This window comes from Ursus americanus, chromosome 22 (assembly GCF_024610735.1).
Source record: "Ursus americanus isolate L20-20 chromosome 22, mUrsAme1.1.p, whole genome shotgun sequence".
Classification (NCBI taxonomy): Eukaryota; Metazoa; Chordata; class Mammalia; order Carnivora; family Ursidae; genus Ursus; species Ursus americanus.
In genome coordinates this window covers 7,112,283-7,137,856 of record NC_142148.1, presented here as the reverse complement: position 1 = coordinate 7,137,856, position 25,574 = coordinate 7,112,283, and the positions used below count along the sequence as shown (strand labels likewise).

Here is a 25,574-nt window from a genome sequence, read left to right as displayed (position 1 = left end):
TTGAATAATTGCTGAACTAATGGGTTTTGTAAACGATACATGAATATATATAAGGTTATGCAAATCACCATAAATGTTGAACAAAGTATATTGTGTACATATTTGTATGCTTTCTCAAGACTAAGTAAGAATTCTTAATGTCCATTATAAAGGTATCTATTAAAACTCTTGTGTAGGTTTCCCTTTTAAAACTTCGGTGTGTTAGAATTAAAAGAATATAGGGTTAGAGTTGGAAAATGTGCAGGTTGGGGAATAGGGGAGAAATGTTCCCTCGTTCCAGATTCCCTTGTACAGCACTATGTTTGGTCTCCCCTGGATTTTCTTTGCCTGGTACTGAATACAAATTCAGCAACTATAAAATGAATATTTTAACTTATTTTGATACGTTGGTTTAATTTCTTAGAATTCTTATACAACTGATATTTTCCCTTGATAAGATGTATTGTGATAAGCGTCCTGATTCGGTGATCAAATAATGCTAAAATATTTTTTTAAACTATTAAGCACTTACTAAATGGATATACTACTCTGACAACTGGTGATATCAATAGGGTAGATATATGCTTATCACTAAGCAGTCTGATGTAGTTAAGTTAAAAGATGGTTAATAAGTAATAATTCGTGTGGTACTTGTACAAAGAAGTTTGCAATTAGCAGACGTTGAAAATGAAATATCAGAATTTCTCTTCTGTATTGGGCCATTGTGAACTTAAATTCTACTTATGGCTTTCAAAAGTTGTATGGAGCTTGTATAATTGTCATTGATTTATACACCCCAGCCGGAAACTTAAGGAAATAACGTTGCCACGCCCTTCCTGATGAGATTTGAGACCCAGACAGTCTCTGTAGTGACTGCTGAAGACACAGATATTTCTCCAGGGACATAGACCAGAAGTTTTCTGGCAGGTCATGCAAACAGCTGCCTGAGGCTCTCTTCGCATCGTTCCTTCCTCTCCTCTCACGAATAAGCCAAGCCAAAGTATTCTTGGAGGTCAAAGGGCAACATTAGTTTTCAAGTACTGATCAACCTCTCAGATCATAAAGACTGTGTCTGTTGAAGATTTCAGATTTCAAGCAGCAAACGCCATGTGAGCTAGCTGAAGCTGAAAGCTATCTTTTCCAGATGGTGGTAGAGCTATCTCAAGGAACCAAGAGTATAAGACACCTGGGAATCAAGTAGATGATAGGGTCAGGAAGTAGTCTCCAAGATAATCTTTAATTTCTTCATTTCTGATCCTTTTCTCATATTACTTTCACTCAGTTTTGTTTCCCTAACCGACTCCACAGGTTGGGTACCAGACTGATACCCTGTATTTTTCTGAGATAATCTCTCTCTTTCTCTGCTTCTCTTTCATGCTAGTTGTTCTCCCTTTCTTCCCCAGTAATAGATCCCAAAATAGCATCAGGATACATGGCTGACTCAAGTGCCTACACGCCCCCACCTCTGCTCAGCCACCTATGGTGTATGACGAAGTTCTGACAATGGGATGTAGGAAGTAGGGACCAACTCAATCTGCAGGAAGTCTTCTAAAAAGGAATCACATGGGATAGAGTCTTTACCCTTTTCATTCCACCTTGTTGCAGGAGTGACTGGAACTCTAGCAACCATGGGGTAACGAGTAGCATGGGGAAAGGTAGTCAGATGTAGAAAGAACCCTGGGGTAAGATAGTAAATGAACAAGAGAGTAGTAGGCTGGGGCCCTGAAACCACCTTGCAGTGCCAATTCCTGGATAATGACATGAGAGGTAAATTCTGTCTTTTATAAACTACTCTTAATTTTTTAAAATTAATTTCTCTTTTTCTTTCTTTCTTTCTTTCTTTCTTTCTTTCTTTCTTTCTTTCTTTCTTTCTTTCTTTCTTTCTTTCTTCTTTAGAGAAGGAAAGAGAGAGAGAGAAAGAGAAGGGGGTGGTGGGAGGAGCAGAGGTAGAAGGGGAGAATCTTAAACAGGCTCCATGCCTCATGCAGAGCTCCCGATGCTGGGCTCAGTCTCACAACCCCGAGATCATGACCTGAGCCGAAATCAAGAGTTGGACCCTTAACTGACTGAGCCACCCAGGTGCTCCTTTTGTATTAATTTCTTAACGTCATCTTGACTGATAGATATACTGCCTCTTCCCCTATCTCCCTGTTACTATTTCTCTCTTATATTTTTCCTGCGCTCTCACTATTTTCAAGTCCCTTGGGAAAGTCCCTTGTCTCTGATCCTATTGACTGGTCGTGAAATTCCTTTGTATTAAAATAAAACGGTTGTCCCTCCAACCCCCACTTTGTGAGAGAATCAGTTTAAGAGGTCTTTGTGATTCCAGAGGAGTGCAAATGGGGGAGGGGAGGCAGAGCATTCAGAGAAGAGACTTGGAGCTGTTCACTGCATCTCAGGAAACACCCCTAGAAGCCTGAGAAGGATTTTCTGCTAGGATAGATTAAACCCACGCACCTTGTCCCACAGGGTATTGCATTTAGAGAGTTCATCACCACATGAAGTCAAAGGACTTCTAAATGTCATCAGGTTCCAGTGGATATCTCTGACTTGATCAACAGGATATTTTAAGGGCTATATGGGCGCAACCTTCATCTTGGAGTTGAGGGCAAGGAATGGAGACACAGTCCTCCCATGATATATCTTTTATAGTGGCCAGGAAGGGCAGATTCCTGGGATCAAAGGGCTAAGGGTTAGGCAGTAAAGACACTTAAATCCTTATGACATCTTTTATTTTTTTCTCCCAACTTTTAAAAACAAAGAAAAAAGTTGCTTGTTTCATAGTGCTTCTATTCTTCAAAAGCATGACAGTGTGAACTAAGTACATCTCCAAGACAGATCACGTTAGGCTGAGAGACCAGGTGTTTGTTGATGCCGTGACAATGGTGACAGTCTTAGCTCTACTATGCTTAATGTGGCCAGAAGAGGGTGAAATTCCCTCATTCAACCCCAGCCCGTACCCTTTCCCTTCATCAGCCATCTTTCAGTATATTATTTTATTGGTGATACTTTCTTTGGTTCACCAGTAATCAAAATACTGGCCCTCTTTGTTGGTCTGTAAATTTGGCAGTTACTCTATTCATGGCTGTGTCAGTCTGTCATAGTATTTGAGCCATGAGGACTGCTGCAGGAGTGGATTTGTTGAGGAAAGGCAAACATTTGGAATATCAAACATGATCTGGGATGGGGCAAATCTGTATTTTAACATGGCCCACGTCTGCATTATAGCTCCAACATACCAGTTATTGGGGGGCAACTTGATATGCATGAAAGAAATAACTATCTCAGGGCCATTCCTATATGAAGCCTGCATCAGACAATGAAGTATGCAGACCTCAAAGAGCAGTGCACTTGGGTTTAATCCTGCCTCTCTTACTTAATATGCTAATTACTAGTTGGTAGGTTACTTACCTGTAAAAATCTTGTTGAGTAATCTCTATGTGTCTGATGTAATTTGGGGCTCCTACTTTCACTCATAGTTTTAGATGATAATGTATTGGTCGATATTCAGAGAGACTGGTTAATGTCGTGGCTAAGGTCAGTGGGCTTGGAGATCAGACTGGCTTCATTTAAACCCAGCTCCCCCACTCCTTGCTGGTGATCATGGGCAAGATCGTTAAATTCTCTGAACCTCAATATCTTTTCTGCAATACCGTGATAGTGACTATAGTACCTGCCTCATAGATCTGCTGGGAGAATTAACTGAGATCATGCCAGTGACTGCTTTTTGAATGTGAACTCCCCTTGTTACCGATTACAGACTGTAACTGTGGCATCTCTGTTCTTTGGGCAGTGTTCTGGGAAATCCTGCAAGAGGGTATTCGTTTACCTGCTCACCTGAAGTAGAACCCCATTAAACCTTATAGAAGCCTGGTGGAATGTGAGTCACACAGGCTTTTGAGTGGCTTACCTTTTATAGCCAGCATGACCTCTAAAAATTGGGTTGAAGTATAAATAAATAATATATAACATGTACATAAAATTGTAAGGGGAACATCACATTCTTACTAGGCTGGAACTATCTCAGCTCTTCGTCTTCTGGTGAAGTATATCCAGATGGCCCACTCATCTTGTCTTTGCTAAGGCATTGTGGACGCCTAACTGATCTGATGCAAGTTAGAGACAGAACACCAGGCACATAAATATGCCATTATCCATGGTGGGTGCATTTGTGCATTTTCTCTTACATATTTATTTCCGTTGAACTTCTATTCTCATAGGGGAAAAGTGGTCATTAAAGAGGTCCAAAACATCCCCATGTATATACATTTTACAATTTGCTGTAATTATTCATCCATATATTCACTTGTCTATCCATTTACTGAGTAAACATTACTTAAGAAATTCATCATACGCCCTGTGCTCAGTGGTAGGGATACAGACATGGGTAATATAACTGGTTTTCATTCTCCTATAGCTCACTGTTTAGTGAGATTTGCAGATGAGTTCATCAGCCTAATGTAATGTGATAAATATTTAATGGTGATGGGTAGAGGATTCTCCCAAAATAACAGAAGAGGGTCTCTTCCCTCTCCCTAGGGGAATAGGGAAAACAGCACAAGGTGTGAAGACTAAGTCCTGAATTGAAAAGGATGCAGTAGACAGAGGACAATCCAGTCATGGATCCCGGGAGAGACAGCCAGCTCTGGGCTTCCGTTCCACCTCTGCTTTCCCCTGGGTGACAAAAACCCAAATTCTTTCCTCATCATCTCTACAGTAGAGACACACACATAGGTAGAATCTCAACTCAGAATCACCCATGTGGAACTGTTAAAAAAAAATATAGCTGTTCAAGTCCTGTCTCAGACCTGTTATTTGTCCATTCATTAATTCAGCATATTTTCATTGAGCACCTGTTTATTAATTACTTAATATGTACCAGATACTGTGCTAGGAATTGGGGAAGTAAAAATTAAATGTCCTTGACAGGATATTAGTGGAGACAAACATAACAAATCATCATTATAAGAAAAATGAATATTTCAAAGGAGCACTTACAATAGTGGCCTTCAACTTATAAATTCCTAGAGTGAGAATGAGGCCAAAGAGAAGCAAATTAATGAGGTAAAAGGTAAGGACCTTCCGAGGAAAACAAATGGCATGTGCAAAAGTCCCATGGAATCAGACTGTCTGTAGGTGGGGCCAAAAGAAAAAGATTTACAACTCTGCAGGTGATTTGGGTGTTCACTCAGGGTTGAGAAGCTCTTACTAATCCCCGATTCTCGTGTTTTGGGGGGCTGTTAGGTGAGCAAATAAAAAGAAGCTTACAAAAGTCCTTTGAAAAGTAAAAAATGCTTTACACAGGCAGAGTGTTGTATACAATAGCCCTCGATGATCAGCAAATAAGAATTATACTCAGGGTATTAAAATGGATGAGCCCTTGATATGACCATAAATTTCGGAGATTACTCATATTTCACACCAAGATCGACATTTTATGTCACTTTAGCCATAGTGATGTGACTCTTACACTATTTATCTACAGCTTCCACATTCTCCATCTAAGAGGTTTTGTACCTCAATGTGAACACAATGGTGTAGAAGGATTGATGTTTCAGGGGGGAGGAAAGATGCCAGGTAAGCAGGACAAGCGGCGAAGCTCTGGATACTTGCCAAAAGAAATGGGAACTCGCGGTCATGGATAGGACATCTGGAGACAACAAATGCTTCGTATTGTCCTATGTATTCTGTCTCATACCTGGAGGTCATACTACCGTGTGAAATAGGTGAGCATTTCTTGCCAATTAAAGCAAGGAAGCCCCAAAATGCAGCAGCTTAATAAAGCTGTGGTTTCCACCATAATTTTTAGACCTCTAGCTTTAAATATTCATAACCAAACCAACTAGTCTCTGAGGTACGTTCAGTTCTACCCTTCGTTAATTATAACACCAAACCATGTCACTGGGTCTTTGGTCCAGTGTTGGTCTAATGTAATAAAGGGCTATGCAACATCCTGAGGAGCTCATGCCAACCTTAGATTAAGAGGGAGATGCACAGTGACCACAGCCTCTGCCAGAGGTGGGGGACATTCTTTATCTGACGGGAATCAGACAAGTTAATGGAAGTAAAGAACCAAAGTGGATGTTCCATGGTGCAATTCACTTGAGCATATAGAAATATACTAAAAGGGGAATTGGAGTCTCAGGCTATAATATAAATGCACCTTGATTTGTGACTGTGGGTGAGTAACTTAATCTATTCAGTGCCTTCATTTTCTCATATGTTAAATGGGATAATAGAATTATAATGAGGACTAGGAGACATTGAAATTAAAATGCTTGGCACATTCACAGAATTCCAAATATGTGATGCAGATACTCTCTCCCTCTACCCCCCACCAAGGAGGTGGAACATAACTCCCTACCTTTAACTGGGAGCTGCCTGTAGTGACTGCTTTGCAAAGAATACAGTACAAAAAGCAAGAAAATAAAAAGCAACTTAACAGCGGAGAACACTGACAAACACTATGTAAGCCACATAATCAAGGTCGGCATCAACAGAGATAAATCATGTTGATTGTATGTACTCTTGATTGGATAGGATAAGAATGACATTTTACTCCTCTGGTCTTCCTCCCTAAAAACCTGTAACCCAAGTCTAATGATAAGAAGAACAGTGAACATGCTTGGAGCAAATGAAAAAAATAGAAAGCCTCAATACAGAAATAGAAAATCTCAGCAAACAGAGCTCAGTTGAGCTCCATAGCAGAATGGGAGGGACAGATGAAAGAATCAGAAACCTGGAAAATATGACAATAGAAATTGTACAGTCTGAACAACAGGAAAAAAATAAACTGAAAAAAAAATGAATAGAGCCTCATGGAGCTGTGGGACTATAACAAAAGACCTAACATTGGTGCCACAGGAGTCACCGAAGGAGAGGCGAGAGAGAGGAGGGCTGAAAAAGTATTAAAATAATGACTACAAGTTTCCCCAGTTTGGCTAAAGACTTAACTTACAGATTCAATAAGTTGAGCAAACCCCATGAACAGAAATCCACACCAAGATACCACACAAATCTACCAAAAAGTAGAGACAAAGAAATTTAGATCAGAGAGGGAGAAATAACGCCTTACCTAGAAGGGGAAACAATACACATGACAGCAGATTTTTCATTTGAAGCCATGGGAGTCAGAAGGAAGTCACACATTTTTCTATTGCTGAAAATAAAGAACTGTCATTGCAGAATCCTATATCCAGCAAAAATATCCTTTAGAAATGAAGGGAAAATCAAGATGTCCACAGATGAAGAAAAATGAAGAGAATTTGTCATCAGCACACCTACCCTAAAAGAACGGCTAAAGGCATTTCTCCAAACAGAAAGAAAATGATCAAAGAGAGTATCTTAGCACACCAGGAAAAAAATACGATAAACAAAAATATACATAAATACAGTAGGCTTTCCTTCTCCTTTGAGTTTTCTAAGTTGTGTTTCATTATGACAGCAAAAGTAACACTGTCTGATATGGTTCTAAATGTATATAGAGAAACTCTTTTAGGTAACTATATTATAAATGGGGGAGGACAAAGGGTTATAAAGGTAATAAGTATAAAAATAGATGATAGATATAATCGAACTGATAAAATGATGACAGCTATAGACTGTTATGTATATATAATGTGAGACCTAAAGACATTGCTAAAGTCCTATCCAAAAAGATACACTGAAAAACACTACAGATAAATCAAAATGAAACTCTAACACATGTTCAAATAAGCCACAGAAGTCAAGAAAAAGAAAACAGAGGAACGAAAAAGAGAGAACAAACATAAAGCAAAAACTAAAATGGCAGACTTAAGTCCTAACATAGCAATAATTGCATTAAAGGCAAGTAGTCCAAATATAACAATTAAAAGAAAGAGATTGGCAGAGCAAATTAAAGAACATGAGCCAATCCATGCTGTCTACAAAAAAATCATTTCAAGTAAAATGATATAAGCAGGTTGAATATAAACAAATGGAACGTGATATATTGCACAAACATTCATCACGAGGACACAAGAGAGGCTATGTTAAATTAAATAGATGTCAGAGCAAAGAAAACTACCAGAAATAGAGATGGACATTATATAATAACAGAGGGTCAATCCACAAAGAAGATAAAGCAGTCCTAGATGTGCATGCAACCAGACCACAGAGCCCTAAAGTATATGAAGCAGAAAAAGGAAAAGTGGGCAAATCCATAATTATAGTTGGAGGCTTCATCACCCCTCCTTGAACAATTGACAAAACACTTAGACAGAAAATCAGCAAGGAAACAGAAGAACTCGGCTACACTACCAACCAACAGCATCTACTTGACATTAATAGAACACTTCACCTAAAAACAGCAGAATATACATTATTTTCAGTTGTCCATGAACATATCCCAAGATAGACCATATCATGGGCCACAACACAGATCTCAACAAATTTAACATAACTGAAATCATATAGTGTTTATTGACCACAGTGGAATCAAGCTAGAAATCAGTAACAGAGCAATAATAGGGACATCTCCAAATACTTAGAAACGGAATAACACACTACTAAGTAATCCATTGACCACTACAGACTCTATGGACAGGTTCTGGTGACATTAGTGGATAATAAGAGAATTCTGTAAAAAACCCCACATATAAATATAATTTATGTGAAATGGATCAATACCTTGAAAAAACACAAGTTCATACACCTCACTTTATATGAAATAATTTGAATACTCATAACTATTAAGAAATTCATAATTTAAAAACTTTCCCACAAAGACATCTTCATGCCAGATCAGTTCATTGGAAAATTCTACCAAATGTGAAAAGAGTTAATACCACTTCTATACAGTTTCTTCCAGAATATACAGTGGGAATATTTTCCAATATATTTTATGAAGCTTATATTACTCTCCTAAAACAACAACAACAAAAAGACAGTACAAAAAAACCAAAACTACAGACCCATATTCCTAATGAATATAAATGCAAATATCCTTAACAAAATATTTGCAAATAGAATTCAGCAATACATAAGAGAATTATAAACTATGGCCAAGTGAGGTTTGTTTCAGGGATGCGAAGCTGATCAATAGTCAAAAATCGATTAGTGTAATTCACCATATTGACAGACTAAAAAAGAAAAGTTGATTCTATCAATTAATAAAGAAAAAACATTTGACAAAATTCAAAAGCCATTCATGATTAAAAAAAAAAAACTCTCACAAAAATAGGAATAAAGACTTCCTCGACTCAATAAAAAACATCTTTAAAAAATTGATAGTTAATCTTATATTTAATGGTGAAAGACTGAATGCTTTCCCCTTTAAGACTGGGAAGAAGACAATGATGTCTGCTCTAACTGTGCTAATTTAATATAATGCTAGAAATTCTGGCTAGTTAAAAACACAAGAAAAGTAAATAACAAGCATAGATATCAAAAGAAGGAAGTAGGGGTGCCTGGGTAGCTCAGTTGGTTAAGTGTCTACTTTTGGCTCAGGTCATCCTGGGATCCAGCCCAGTGTCAGGCTCCTGCTCAGTGGGGAGCCTGCTTCTCCCTCTTGCTCTGCCCCTTCCCCTGCCTATTCTCTCTCCCCCCCCCCCAAAAAAAAAGAAAGAAAAGAAAAAGAAAACTCTTCTATAATATATAAGTTCAGCAGCAAGATCACAGGATACAAGATAAATACACAATAAATCAATTGTATTTCTTTATGCTAGTAATGAGCATACGGACACAGAAATTAAAAATACAATGCCATTTATAATTGTTCAAACATCAAAAACTTAGGTGTACATCTAACTAAACATGTATGGGACTTGTATACTGAAAAATACAATATACTAATGAAAGAATCAAACATTAAAACAGACTCATACTGTACGCATGTATTGGGAGATTCAACATGGGAAAGATGTTAGTGCTCTCCAAATTCATGGGCAAGTCCTGTCAAAATCCCAGTAGGTTTTTTGTAGACATAGACAAAATTATTCTAAAACTTGCATGGAAAGACAAAGAAATTAGAATAGCTAAAACAATCTTGAAAAAGAAGAATAAAGTAAGATAAATGGGTTACCTCATTTCAAGAGTTATATAGCTACAGGAATCAAGACTGTATGGTATTGGCAAAGAGATGGGCACATAGATCAATGGAACAGAATAGACTCTAGTAACAGACTCACTTACATGTGCCCAAATGATTCTGAACAAAAGTGCAAAACCAGTTCAATAGAGGAAAGAAAACCTTTTCAATAAATGGTACTGGAGTAATTGAATATCCACAGGCAAAAAACAAAAACAAAACCTTGACCTATGTTGTATACCTTGTACAAACATTAGCTCAGAATAGGTCATGGTTGTAAATGTATAACTTGAAACTCTAAAACTTAGGGGAAAAAAAGAGAATCATAAGGATCTGGAGCTAGCAACATGTTGTTAGCCTTTATACTGACAACACAACCCATAAAAGGGAAAATCAATAAATTGGACCTCCTCTAAATTCAAAAACTGTGTTCTTGATAGGGATCCTTTCAAAGGATGAAAAGCCAAGCAACAGACTGGAAGAAAATATTTGCAAGCTATATAACTGAATGAAAGTTGAAGACTATATAATCAATGTCCAGATCTCAACATTTAAAAAAAAAAATCCATTTAGAAAGTGGGCAAAAGACATAGAGACATTTTACCAAAGAGGATATACAAATAGCAAAGAAACACAAAAAAGATGTTTGACATTATCCATCAAGAAAATAAAAATTAAAACTACAATGTGACATCACCACACATGTATTAGAATGGCTAAAATAAAAAATAGTGACAAAACCAAATGCTGGCAAGGATGCAGAGAAATCAGATCCATCATATATTGCTGTCAGGATGTTTCTTAAGTAACTAAACACGTGACTACCAGACAACCATCCAGCAATTGCACCTGTGAGCATTTATCCCAGAGAAAAGAAAATCTATGTTCACAGAGAAACCCGTGTGTAAATGTTTATAGCAGCTTTATTTATAACAGTCCGAAACAGAAGATAGCCCAGATGTCTTCTAATGGGCTAGTGGTTAAATAAACTGTGTATGCCCATGGAAAACTACCCAGCAATAAAAAAGAATGAGCTTTTGGTGTACACAGCACATAGATGAATTCCCAGAGAAACATGCTGAGTGAAAAATGCCAATCCTAGGGGGGTATCCGTTCTATGATTTCCATTATATAACCTTCTTGAAATGAATGAGAAAATTATAGAAATAGATAATAGACAAGTGGTTGCCAGGAGTTCCAGAAGGTTCTGGTTGCGGGAAGAAAGTGAGTGTGGCTATGTGGGAAAGGGTGTCAGGAGTGACAGCGGTCGTGATGGGACTGTGCTGTGTCTTAACTGTATCAGTGTCAGTATTCTGGTTGTGATGCTGTACTTGAGTTCTACGAGAAGTCACCGTAGGAGAAACTGGGCCGAGAGTACAGGAGATGTCTTTCTAACATTTCTTACATCCGTGTACAGATCCACCATGATGGCAAACAAAAAGTTAAATTTGAAAACAATTACACTAGCTGGAATCTTGATATATCATTTGTGCATTAAATTAATTTAAATAACTGACATTTATTGGCACTATTTTAAGCACAGCAGGGGCCCGATGGTGTGAGTGCAGTTTGATTGACACAAAATTATAAGAGCATAGCATGGAGGACCTGTTGCATTGACTTAGTGGTAAAGTGCTGGTAAAGCTGAGGGAACTCTGGTCCCTTCCTCAGCCCTGCTGCTGCCTCAGCCTCACTGTCAGGGAGACTCCCATGCACCGTGGGATTTATAGGTGCTTCTAGGTTACTCTCAGTCACATCCCTGAAGTGGAAATGACCTTTTCTAGCTTTCCCAAGATAAATTTGTTATAGGTGATAGGGTTATATAGAATTATGATTTCTAGTTATTAAGGATATGTGAACTTCAGCTTCTTTTTTTAAAGATTTATTTATTTATTTTTTAGAGAGAGCTCGTGGGTGCCCATGAGTGGGGGGAGGGACAGAGGTAGAGGGAGAGGGAGAGAGAGAATCTTCAAGCAGACTCCCCACTAAACACGGAGACTGAGGCAGGACCTGATCCTAAGACCCATGAGATCATGACCTGAGCCGAAACCAAGAGTTGGACATTCAACCAACCAAGCCACCCAGATGCCCCAAACTTTAGCTTCTTTCCGTTGAGAAATTGCATGAAGTGATTGAGTGATTAACCACAGAGACCTGTCTGAGCCCAAGAGTGAGTGATTCAGTCCCTGGCGGGGCTATTGCCTACCTTTGTGACTAGGAACATGATACTTACCCTCTCTGTCCCTTTCTTTCCTCATTTGTAGCATAAGAATGAAAATAAATATTACCTCCATAACTTGGTATGAGAGATGAATGAATGAATGAATGAATGAATGAATGAATGAATGAATGAACGAATGTAAAGTCCACAGAACAGTGTTCTCCACCATGATTGTAAAATAAACTCAATCTCTGAATTTCTTGTGTAGTTTCTTCTGCCTCTAGTTTATGAAATGAAAGAAAAAAACTCACTTTCACTTTTTTATAACTTCTAGTCTGACATAGTTACAGAATTATATGCCCAACTGCAAATGATCACAAAGAATTTGAATACTTTTACAAGAAAAAAATGAAGTTAAAAATAATATCTCCTTTAAAACATGATCTAAATGCATCGATGTGTCAAAATGTTGTTCTTCATTTAAACATTTGGCAATTTTGTTTTGTTTTTTCTAGTTTCAATCCACACATCTCAAGATGAAACCCTGCAGGCTATATTTTATTTTAATTATTTTGTCAGTGTCAAGAATGAGGTTGCCTGGATTTGATCTATCTGCTGAGCATAATGTGACTATTTGCCAGGACCCCCACTCTGCACCACTTTCTGCACCAGTAACTCCCTGGGGCATATCAATCAAAATATAGGCTATGTTGTATTTATCCAGGGAAATGGGATAACGATATAAAAAATAATAATACATACAATTATTCATAGCTCTAGATATGACATTAGTCCTGGTGATTTGCTGAAGAGCACAGCTGATAACCAGAAAATGTGGACCCCCTCACTATCAACTTAGAATAGTATCATTTCTCAGAGTGGCAGCAGAATGGACACTTAAAGATAATAAATTCATTAATCTTACCCTCCTAACGTTTCAAAGGAATAATGAGATGTGAATAAGTGAGTCAAAAAGATAAAAAGAACTCACCAGCAGATGTCTCCACTTTGTAAGGCAATTAATACAACAAAACAACGAACAGAAGAGATTCAAAGGAGGGCTGATTTGGGGCAGTGGCTCTTGTCTAAGGCTGATTTTGCATCCGCAGGTGACATGTGTCAATGCTGGAGGGGTATTACTGGCATCTACTGGGTACAAACCTGGGCGCTGCTTGACATCCTACCTGCACAGAACAGCCCTCCATGACAAAGAACCATCTATCCCAAAACGTCAGTAGCGTCAAGGCTGAGAAAACCCTTTAAGGGACATTTGATCTGCTTGATTGGCATTATAATTTACTGGTCTGCCATCACACAAAAAAGGAAGGAAAAAGGGTAATAAAAAGTGATAAGAAAAATGAATATGAGACTAAACCATGTTTTCCTCCGGCTGTCTGCAAATAACTCTATTGCAGGCCCTATAACATGCTTTTCTTTACAGTGTAATTTCCTTTTGCGTGACGGTGCCCCTCACAACACGGGATCTCACTGGGGGCCTGACCAAGATCATTTCATTCTTTATGTGCCTCATGCTTACATTGTGGGGCACAGAGTACATGCTCCAATGTTTGTCCTGCATGATTTTGTGCGTTCATCATAGTAGGGGATAGGCTCTAATAGGATCATGAGGAAACTCTGCATTTAAGGAAGGTATGTTTCAGAATCCATCAGTTCTAGCTTTAATGGAAGATTGTGGCATTAGCAAGCAGGCAAGGTACAGTGGTAACAGTTGTTAAGAAGAAAATTGAGATGTTACCAGAGTTTTGAAGATATCAGGCAAGACATTCTACACAATCAAGAAGTTATGGAAATATAAAGGTAACGGGCCAACTTTCTCCATCCGAAGTTCCTATGAGTTCCTCCTTGAAAAAATTACTTGGCAATACCATCCGCCATTTAAGATTTTCATCTAAATAAATAACCTCAGAGAGAGGACTGGCAGAGGGACTGACTGGTGGCAAGCGCTGACAGTTACGTGTGTGTGTGCATATAGGTTAACCGTGCACACAGAAGTGTGCGCTTACTCAAATGCAAATACCAAGTTAATGATCAACAACTACACACATATTTAGAGTATACATATAGTAAACCTGCAAAAGTAAAAATACTATCATGAATAATAGAAGTGTGAGAGTCCTTGTTTATACAACTGAGCTCATCAAAACTGTAAAAGTACAGGTTAAAAAACATTACTTCTGAGGCACCTGGGTGGCTCAGTCGGTTAAGCATCCCACTCTTGATGTCTGCTCAGGTAATAATCTCAGGGTCTTGAGATGGAGCCCCACATCAGGCTCCAAGCTCAGCACAGAGTCTGCTTGTCCCGCTCCCTCTATTCCTTTCTCCACTCTCTCTGTCTCTATCTCTCTCTCTCTCTCAAATAAATAAATAAAATCTTGTTAAAAATATGACTCCTTAATGTTTTCAATCTTTTCTAAATTTTAGGAATATTGAGAGGATCTATTATTTTGGAATAAAATCACTAATTTGCATTTTACTAATTTTATATTTATTTATTTCTTCAGTTAAATTAAAAAAATATTTAATATTTTGTATTTTTAAAGCATCTGTAATATCACATTTCTCTAGAGTATTTCCCTTTCTGCCATCCATCTTCCCATTCATCCATCTATCCATGCAGGTTTGTAGGAAGATACCTGGAATGATGTTGCTACAGATCACTTCTGCTATCTCTGCGTGGTTGGATTTGGACCTGATTTTAAATTCACATTTTTATTTTTCTTCATCAATGATATCTTTATAATAAGCATCCTTTTTTTAGGAAAAACAGTGGAATGACATTCTCTTTTTAAAACTTAACTTTTTTTCCTCTAAATTTACTGAGATGAAATTGATGCTGTTCACCCTAAACTTACACCATCCTGTGTGTTAAAACTTTACTTTTTAAATGTCGTAAAATCGTTTTTTTTTTCTTTAGCGTACAATTCTGTGAATGTTAACACATATGTACATCTGTGTAACCACCATCACGATGAAGGCATGTCAGCTTCATAACCCTCCCAACTTCCTCGTGTTATCCATTTGTATTAACACCACCACCGCCCAGTCTCTGAGCCCTTTCAAAATTGATCTTATCACTATAGTTGTGTCTTTCAGCAAATGCCTAATGAATGGAATCCCAATGTTTAATCAGAGTTCTCCAGAGAACAGAACAAATCGTGTGTGTGTGTGTGTGTGTGTGTGTGTGTGTGTGTGTGTGTGTGGAGAGAGAGAGAGAGAGAGAGAGAGAGGAATAGGCTCACATGATTATAGAGGCTGACAGTATGAGAAATCCCAAGACTGCAGGTGGTAAGCTGGAGATGTAGGAGAGTCAATGGTGTAGTTCCAGTTGGAAAGCTGGAAGAGACCAAATAGCCCAGATCCAATCAGGCAGCCATGGGAAGTTACCTGTTACCAGCTGAAGGGGCTCTGTTTTTGTTTTCTTTAGGTCTTTAGCTGATTGATGAGGGCCACCTACATTAGGGAGGGCAATCTGCTCTTGAGTGTTGGGATCTTATTCCTATCCTCAAGCTAGATTACAGGGTGGTGGGGGGGAAGGGCATTACCTAAAGCCCTCTTTTTGGAGACTGAGCCAACTTCTGGGCTTTGGGCTCCAATGTTTCAAGTCTTAGATATAGTAGAAGAAAAAAATACATATATGTATTTTCTATTTTATATATATTCCCACTGGTAATTGACGTTTTTCAGGGTTCTTATAAAACTATTCCATGTGTTCTTTCCAGGTTTTATGACTGCATCCAGGGAGAGAGAGGTGGTAGAATGTTTTTATACCATCTTACTCAGAACTGGAACCCTATCACTTCTTAAAAAAGATTTTGAGCACATATAGGACAAAACATTAACAGTGGTTAATTATGAGTAGCAGTGATATGAATGATCTATTCTCCCTTGTACTTTTTTGTATAGTTTATTTTAAAAAGTCAAATTTTCCAAGAGGGGAAAATTTTCGGTAGATCATTTTACAGTCTGTATGTAGAAGACAGGAAGGACTTCTCTGATTCATCTGAAAGACAAACTTAAGAACAGAAAACACCAAGGAAGCACTGAACATAGACCTTGTACATTTCTGGTTGTCTCCTCTTTGACTAAATCCAAAACAGGTAACTCTTAGTGATATCAGCCTGGGGAATCAATATTTTCCATGATTGTGCTCCCTCTTTAACTCTTGGACTAAGAAAAAATGTGGTTGACCCTTGAACAACATGGGTTTGAAGTGTGGGTTCACTTATACACGGATTTTTTAAAACAAAAAATGTATTTTTTTCTGTAAATGTATTTTCTCTTATAATTTTCTTAACATTTTCTTTTCTCTAGCTTACTGTATTGTAACAATACAGTAAATAATACATATAATATGACAAAATGTGTGTTAATCTACTGTTATCAGTAAGGCTTCTAGTCCACAGTAGGCTATTAGTAGTTAAGTTTAGGGGAGTCAGAAGTTATATGAAAATTTTCAACCATGTTGGGATTGGTACTCCTAACCCCCACAGTGTTCAAGAGTCAACCAAAGTGTTGAAGGTGTTGGGGAGGAAGCATCTTTTCATACCCTTTAAGATTCTTCTTGCTGATCTAAGAATTCAATTGGCTTGAGACAGATTAACAGGAGAAAATCTGATCCATATAAACATGAGATTCCAAAGATAGCAAAATAATGCATATATGTCATCTTGAACTAAGAAGGCAGTGAGGGCTTGGGACTTGAAAGAGAAGGAAAAGAATTCATAGGAAGATGAAAAAGAGTAAATGTTTGGTAAACACATGTTGACTGGGCCATGTAGAAGCAATGGAACATAGAGAAGAATTTTAATAAATAAATTTTACTGAACGCCTAGCTCATAGTCTACTGAAATTATCTATGGTGATAGCTCTCTTCCTGGAGTAGGTCCTCTATCTAAGTTCTTTTAGGCAGTTAGGGAGCAGGTCAAAGTTTATTCCTGAGACTCTGGGCCTTGATTGTTTTCAACTCAAAATAATACACATGCCAAAGTGGAACATTTTGGGGTGACTTGTTCTGAACCTCTACAAAGGAATGTGACTTAGAACCAAAGTCAAACGAAACCATAAAAGTAAATATACTTTATTAAACTCCATCTGTCACAAAGGAATAAAACAGAGCTTGCAAACTCTGGAGTGATTGAGAGGCACCAGACTTTATGCTGAGCTCAGTCATTTCTCTCTGCTATTAAATATTGTCATGTATCACTGTGTTTGTTCTCCTGCCTCTAAATGAACTTCCGTTACTCCCTTCAGATTCATTTATTATGCAGTGAGATGTTATTTTAAAAAAAATTCTTTGGAAGAAGTGACTAACTTACTTGCACAGACCAGCTTTTGGGTAACTGGGTTTATTTGTCTTCATCAGTGCAAACTTACAGAGACTTCCTCACAAAAAGGCAAAATCTACAGACAGGACACTTACTCACAAAACTACTGCATGTTACAAACTTGAATTCCAAATTCTGTCTAAGGCAAAGATTTTAGCAACTAAGTTGGGGGCAGAACTACTGATAACTTTAATTCTTAAGAACATCAATTTAGATTGACTATAAAATAACACCGAAGGAGGGGCCTCTGGGTGACTCAGTCAGTTAAGCGTTTGACTCTTGATTTCAGCTCAGGTCATGATCTCAGGGTTGTGGAATCACCCTGCATCGGGCTCTGTGCTCAGCAGGGAGTCTGCTTGAGTTTTTCTCTCTCTCTCCCTCTGCCCCTCCCTCTATGTGTGCATTCTCTCTATATATCAAATAAATAAACCTTTGTTTTATTAAAAAAATAAAATAACACTGAAGGAATTTACTAACTTTATTGGGAAGAAAAAAAAGGAAGTCACTTCTTTTTGGTTAATAACTGTATAGTATCTAAGTTATCTGAGCTAACTGAGTTAGCAGAATTCTTTTCACCTGTTACTCTCAGTTTTAAAGTCCTTTGCAGGATGCTAATGAACCCTTGCTCTCAGTGCTCTCCTATAGACCAGGAAGGTTCCTTCCTAATGCAGCCATTGCTGGTGCAGGGTAAGATGAAGATTCTAAGGACAATGGAAGGACCTTCTCATAAAGCTATCTTTTGTTCAATGTAGCATGTTTATGAAGTGCAGAATAATGCTGCTGGAAGTGTCCACTTCCTGATCCCCAGAACCTGTGATTATGTTACTTTACCTGGCAAAAAGGACTTTGCAGAAATGAAAGATATTGAGACCAAGAATTGATCCTGAATTATCCAGGTGTGCCCAATGTAATCACTTGAATCTTTAAAAATTAAGAACCTCCTTCAGTTTTGATATGAAAAGGGTTCAGGGTGTCTGGCTGGCTCAGTCTGTTAAGAATCTGACTCTTGATTGGGCTCAGGTCATGATCTCAGGGTTGTAAGATCAAGCCCTGTGTTGGGCTCCACGCTGGGTATGGAGCCTGTTTAGGATTCTCTCTCTCCTTCTCCCTCTGTTCCTCCCACTGCTTGTGATCTCTAAATAAATAAACAAATAAATAAAATCTTAAAGAAAAAAAAAGGAGGAGGAGGAGGAGGAGGAGGAGGAGGAGGAGGAGGAAAGGACTCAACCCATCATTGCTGCCTTAAAGACACAGGGAGGGGCCATCAACTGATGAATGTGAACATCCTCTTGAGCTGGAGAAGGTGAGGAAAGAGATTTCCCTCTAGAGCTTTCTGAAAGGAATGTACCACTGCCAACACCTTGACTTTAGCCTAGTTAAGGTCCTTTCGGAACTCTGACCTACAGAACTATAAGATGACAAAGTTGTATTACATTCAACTACCAAGTTTGTGGTGAGTTGTTAGGGCAGCACAGAAAGCAAGTGTAATATTTTTATTATTTTTTGTGAGAGTGTATCTTTTGAATTTTGGGTATTTAAAATGTTCTTTTTTTTTCTCTGAAATAATAGGAAAGGGTAGTGTGTGTGTGCGTGTGTGTGGTGTTTGAAAGGGTTTACTCTCTTTCTTGCCAAAATAAAAATATAATCATCCTTTGTCAGTCCTCTCCTTTCCCCCTGTTCCCTATCTCTTCCTCTCTTTTTCCTTCCTCATTTAAACTGTCTCATGAAGTTTAATTATTGGCATGCAAAGTCCATGTGTTTTGTCCAGACACACATTCCATGCACGGCCCCTTCTTTCCATCCTGTCTATCTCTGGAGTTGCCCACCTCTGGCTCTTCTTTATCCTCTAGAAGAGTGGGTCCCAGTCCTCGTGGTACTGAAAATACACACACCACTTCCCACTATGCAGCTACTGAATCAGCATCTCTCAGGGAGGGGCCTGAAAATCTGCATTGTTGGCAAGGAATACAGTCATTAGTGATTTTGAGAAACGCCATTCTAGCGGCACCAGACTGTTGATATTCCTTGTACTTGCTACTCCATGCCCAAATGCCACCCTCCACCCCTTCAGTCTCTTAATCCAATGTCCCACTCTCTCTCCCCACCCTGGTTCCCTCCCTGACTTTGCCTGATAAGCTCCTCCTCCTCCTTTCATTGATATCATTGGGTTCAATTCTCACTTTCTGTGAAAGAGTTCCCCTACTGACCTTCGCTCCTCAAATAACATGGAGCATTTCGCATAAACTACTAGGCACTTACCTTATTGTTCTGTAATCATCTGTGTGCCTTCCTCAGCCAGATTCAGTCTTTGAACACGGGGATTATGCCTCATACATGCTTCTCCCCCAGGGCTCAGCACAGTGCGGGAGAGGCATTCGTTGCTAAATAAATAGCTATAAAGTGAATGAGGGGAAGAAGGAATGCATGAATGAATCAAAGAGTAGAAACATAATGTCACGAGGTAATTCTCCACCTTTACTCTTTTAAGCATCGCGCTCATTTTCAGGTAATTTTCGAGGGGACCCACACCAGCGTGTGCGTCACTGATGTCATCGTGAGGAGGGAAATCTGGTGTATGGGTTTTCTGTGTGAGAAAGAAAGAAGTCTCACCATGCCAACTTTACCTTCGAAATATATTTTCCTTAGCACTGAGCACTTGTCACCATTTCCATGAACCTCCCTCTGGTTCAAGCTTCTGCCGCCTCTGTGGTCTCCCCGTAGTTCCTTCAATATGACAAGCACAGAGGGGTTTTGCACTCACTGTTGCTTCTGCCTGAGATCATCTTTATATATCCTGGGATCTGCATCTTAGCTCAGTCCCTCCCAGAAAGGTTTTGTCTGACCGACCTACCTAAAATATTGCTCCCACCAAACTTAATTTACCCTGCTTTATTCTTTCTTCTATTTGCAGAACTTATATAAAACGTCTATTGTATGTTTGTGTTTAACCTGTAATTTCCACAAAGACAGAAATTTTGTTTTGTTCACTGCTCTACGTCCAGTCCCTAGAGTAGTTCACCATACCCAGCAGGTAGTTAATACATGTACGTTGAATGTTGCATATGACTGTGGCAGAATATATATCCTACGATCACTAAGCAGGCTAGTGCAAGGCACGGTACAGGCATATACCCACTGAGGACACATCAGGTAACTTCAGGCAACACTTTAAATGCACCTTGATCTCTGGCTGCGATTGCTAAGAATTAAGGATTTGATGCATGGTCTGTTTCTCAGCTGTAAATGGTTATTACCTAAGAAAGCATGTGAGGGTTTTCCTGCTGCTGTTTTTTCCCTTATGAAAGTGGCCATCTGGGGGCACCTGGGTGGCACAGTCAGTTAAGCGTCTGAGTCTTGGTTTCGGCTCAGGTCATGATCTCAGGGTCCTGGGATCAAGCCCTGCGTCGGGCTCTGTGCTCACCGTGCAGTCTGCTTGCGATTCTCTCTCTCTCCCTCTCCTTCTGCCCCTCCTGCTCTTGCTTTCTCTCTTTCTAGAATAAATAAAATCATAAAAAAAAAGAAAGTGGCTGTCTCACATCCTGTCCACTGCAGCCTGGGGGAACACGGCAGGGGGACAGTGCTCCTGAACTTAAGTCCATTTTCCCTTTTCCCGATCCTCTGGTGATGCTGCTGAGGTCCGGTTAAACACAAGATAAGCAAAGTGTTAGAAGTATGCCAGCCACAGAGACCTTGCTTACTTTTGCAAGAGAGCCACATACTCTTATCTGCAGCTTCCTCCAGAACACCCACTTTGTTTTGACTTCCTGGAGTGGATTGAGCCACCCAACTACAAGATTTGGTCCCAGGTGTTTTTGTTTTTGTTTTTGTTTTTGTTTTGTTTTGTTTTGTTTTGCACGGGACCTTTGATAGCAGGCTCGGAACCTGGTTAGCTTCGGGCCCTTGCTGTCTGTATTATCTTCCTATGTAGGAGTCTCTGCTTCATTTTGCCCATGCCCTGAGGGAAATCTGATCCGTTTCCTCACATTACCTTGAGCAGTTTCCTTTCTTCCCCCTTTTGGACTATACATGTAGCAATTGTACTCATCTCTTCCTGTGACTTCCATTCTTTGCCTTCTTCAGTTTTCCTTTCTGCCTTTGATGGCTCAAGTGTTTCCTAATTGCAAGGATCAAAACAGTGGTCGAAGCTGCACAGTTTCCTGTTTTGAGTTGTGTGTATGTCCCTTCTCTCACTGATTCCCTACATCTCCAGATCCCATAGTAGTGAGACCATGGTGTCATGGGCGTCTTGTTCGCTCTCTGGGCATGAACAGCTCTTGGACAGTGCATTTGATGGCTTTTCAGACAATCAGTCTGATCTTTGAAATTATATTTTAAAAGCTCTTAGATGTCTGGATCCACATTGCTTTGCCAGAAAGGGAATAAAAGGAAAGAAAGAAGATGTTGGATAGATCAAAGGGCGACACTTCTTTCTTCCCTGGTCCATCATTCCCATCTCCAAGGGCGCTGTCCCTAGGGACACAGTATGGGCGTGGGCTTTGAAATTTAAGTCAGAAGGAGAGGAAGAGTGAAGGAAGTGTGTTCCTATTCAAGATGTTGGTTATCCTGGGGTACTAGCTGGATGAGTCTAGGCTGTCAGAAAATTCCAAAGTCAAGTGTATGCTAATCCAAGGTAACCAACAAGTTCTAGTCTTCCTGGGACTTCCTTGATTTTAATACTGAAAATCATATGTCTGGGCCAAAGGGGACAGTTGGTCCCTACAAAATTATTCAAATACAACTTCAAGTGCCTACTATGTGCCAGCATGTTTTTTTATGGAGACTTCAGGTTTGGTCAGCCAGTCCTTTAGCCTGTCCTCATCTGCATTTTTCTTCCTTCTGTTTACATAAACCCTTGAAGGTCTCCCCTTTGTCAACAATTTCACATTCATGTCTGGCCTTCATTGTCCTGAATACTTGACCCTGTTAATTTGATTTTATTCTCTGACACGACCTTGGTCTTCCATAGAACCAGAATGAAAATGCTGTTTGGAGTGGCAGTGAAAATTGAGTGTGGGCAAATCCCTGGGAAGACAATAAGTCACAGTGGAAAGGAAGTATAGAACACAGGGGTAGCAAGATAGGGCTGTGCCCTCCCACAGCACACAGAATATGCCCATGGATTTGTTAAAATGTCAAAAGCAGGTGTTTCTTTTTTCTCCAGTCTGAGCTTCAAGCTAACTTGGGCATTCAGCTAAATCCCTCCCAGGTGCTAAAACAGTATGTGGTTTAGGATTTCAGAGGTAATTATTGCTGAATCCATTGTATGGCCAGTGCACCTGCCAGGTAGATGTTATGAAAGAATGTGTCGAGGGGGGCACCAAAAGACTTTGGGGGACAATTTCTCCATCCTAAGACCCCTTTCAAGCCTATTAAGGCCATCAAAAGCTAGTCATGGAGCTGAACATATTCCCAATATGGTTAACAACACAAAAGATGTAGCAGGAACTAAAAATCCCAACGAGATCAGGCAGTGGGTCTAGGTCAGAGAAATACCAGCACTACCCTGAGAAATTCAAGCTGCATGATACCGGTTTAGTCCTGCAGTTGATGCACAGTGAGTTACCTTGTAGTAAAGCTGAATATTTAGACATTTAGATGTAGATATTTCGATCCTGGCTTGGGTGCCCAAGGGAAATACTTGGTCTGATGATCTAAAATGAAAGAGAGAGAGAGGGTCAATATGGTCATTTATTCATTGAAAAGATGAGTATTTCCCAGCATTGGACAATGCCGTTGGAAGAGAACGGAGGATAATAACAGCAACAAAAATCCGGTTTCCCTGCTCTGATAGAGCTCAAGGTCCCATGGGAGAGTCAGAAATTAATCAAATAATTACCTGCATTAATATAAATACAGCACTGCGATCGTACCATGAAGGAGAGGTACCAGGTTTTCTGAAAGCTTGTAATAGAGGGATTTGAACCAGCGGGTTGGCTTCTCTGAGACACTGAAAATTGGACTGAGATGAGAAATACCCATGTTTGATTAGTGCTGGGCACTACCAACAGCTTTATGACATTTTCTTGGTTAATTCTCACACATGAAATTTTGGAAGTAGGCATTATCCTTTTAAACCCTCATTGAACTTTACATCGGAAACCAGGGATGTACTGTATGGTGACTAACATAATAAAAAAAAAACATTAAAAATAAATAAGTAAATAAATAAAAAATAAAATAAACCCTCATTGATCTAGGAAGAGAATCCCACCATTATCTATAACCTCAGGAAGAAGCTTTCATCATTATCAATAACCTAGGAAAGAGTATTCTGTGAAGATCCTCTAGAACAGAGGCTCCCTGAGCTTCTCTTTTGTGCGTCTGTCACCAGTGCCTAGAGCTACTGCAAAGTCCAAGTCCTGAACAGGATAATGACTCAGATGTTTACTGGGCGAATTTATTTATTCCCATTGTGCAGATTAGAAAATCCGGCCCGTATAGGTAGTAAGAAGCAGAGCCACCATTGGAACCAAGCTCCGTGTCTCCAGACCGCAGTAGGAAGCGGGAGTACATTCAGATCAGGGGGCACAGCTAGTGCAAAGGCGGGTTTGAGCAGAGTTCAAGGGTTTGCTGCCCTTCCCGTACAGCCCGCACCGGAAGGACCTGCAAATCCTCCTGTTCCCCAGAAGCAGGATCCAGGCAGCGTCTTCCACCTGCATAGGCAAGAAACATGTATCACCCATGGTGAAGAGGGGGTGCGGTGCCTTGAAGCACGGGCCTCCAGATCACCTGCCTTGCTGCTAAAGCTGCAAATAAGCATGTCCAGACTCCTGTCTCGAGGATGAGATCCCTGACTCTGGACGGCTTGTGTGCCGACAGTTCCTCTCGGAAAAGCTTGCAAGCACCTTTTGAAAGCCATGCAACGCTGAAAAGCTTCCATACAGCACGAACACAAAAGCTTGAAACCTTGAGGCTTCGCCTACACGGATTAAATAAAATGCTTTAAGTGACTTTCGGCTACTTATAAAAACAATTTACATAAATGGATGTGCTGTTCGAGGAGGGTAGAGAGGGTGGTTTTAATTTTTTTTTCAACTTTCTTTTCCCCTCAGTTTAATAGGTGTGGAGGCCCCAAAGAAGCAACTCTTTTTAATAAAACCGGCTTGGAAATTTATTGAGACAGACTCCAATTGACCCTATTTCAGGCAGCTCTCTGGGGCCTCGCACATCCAGCCGCCTGAGCGCTGGGGCCTCGGAGTCCGTGCTGCCAGAGGAGCCCGTCCTCCACCACTCATGCCTCCTGCACCTGAGAGGCTCCCACTCACGCCAGCACATTCAGCTGCTACGAGTGTTCCAGGTTTGCCAAGGATCCGGGCAGAGCTTACAGGTTTTACCCTGCCTTCCCTTCATGGAAATGGATCCTGGAACACTGAGACGCCAGCATACGACAAACACACACATATACACACACAAACACAGACACACACACCGACAGAGACACACAGACCCATACACACCACAGATGCGCACACACACACACAGAGGTACACACACAGACATACAGACACACACAGACACATACACACCACAGACACACACACAGATCACACATACACAGAGACACACAGAGACACATGCATACACACAACAGAGACACATACACACCACACACACAGAGACATAAGACACACACAGAGACATACATACGCACACACAGATACACATACACACAGACCATACACACCACAGACACAGAGACCACACACACACAGACACACATATACACACACACACCACAGACACACATACACACACAGACAAACAAATATTGGGCTCATCGATGTGGCCCAAATGGAAGAGATGCTAAAAATGTGAAATCGTTTAATTAATGGTTGTATGTATTCATTTTATTAGGTTGATTTTATTGTTGTTTTTGGAAAGATGATGTGTGTGTTTGGTAAAAATCCCAAACAAATTAAATGTCTTTTTTCAAATTTATCACAGTTCTTCCCTTTATCCCATGTCACCCAGTCAGACACATGTGTTATGCATACACGTTATCTATTTTCCATCCTCCGCCATATGCTTTTTTTTTATATCA

At 39.7% G+C, this 25,574-nt stretch overlaps 1 pseudogene; it reads right to left on the bottom strand.

The window, feature by feature from the left end:
* Positions 1-24,205, bottom strand: part of LOC123799393 (ragulator complex protein LAMTOR5 pseudogene) — a 53,261-nt pseudogene extending 29,056 nt beyond the window's left edge.
* Between the last annotated feature and the right edge of the window lie 1,369 nt (positions 24,206-25,574).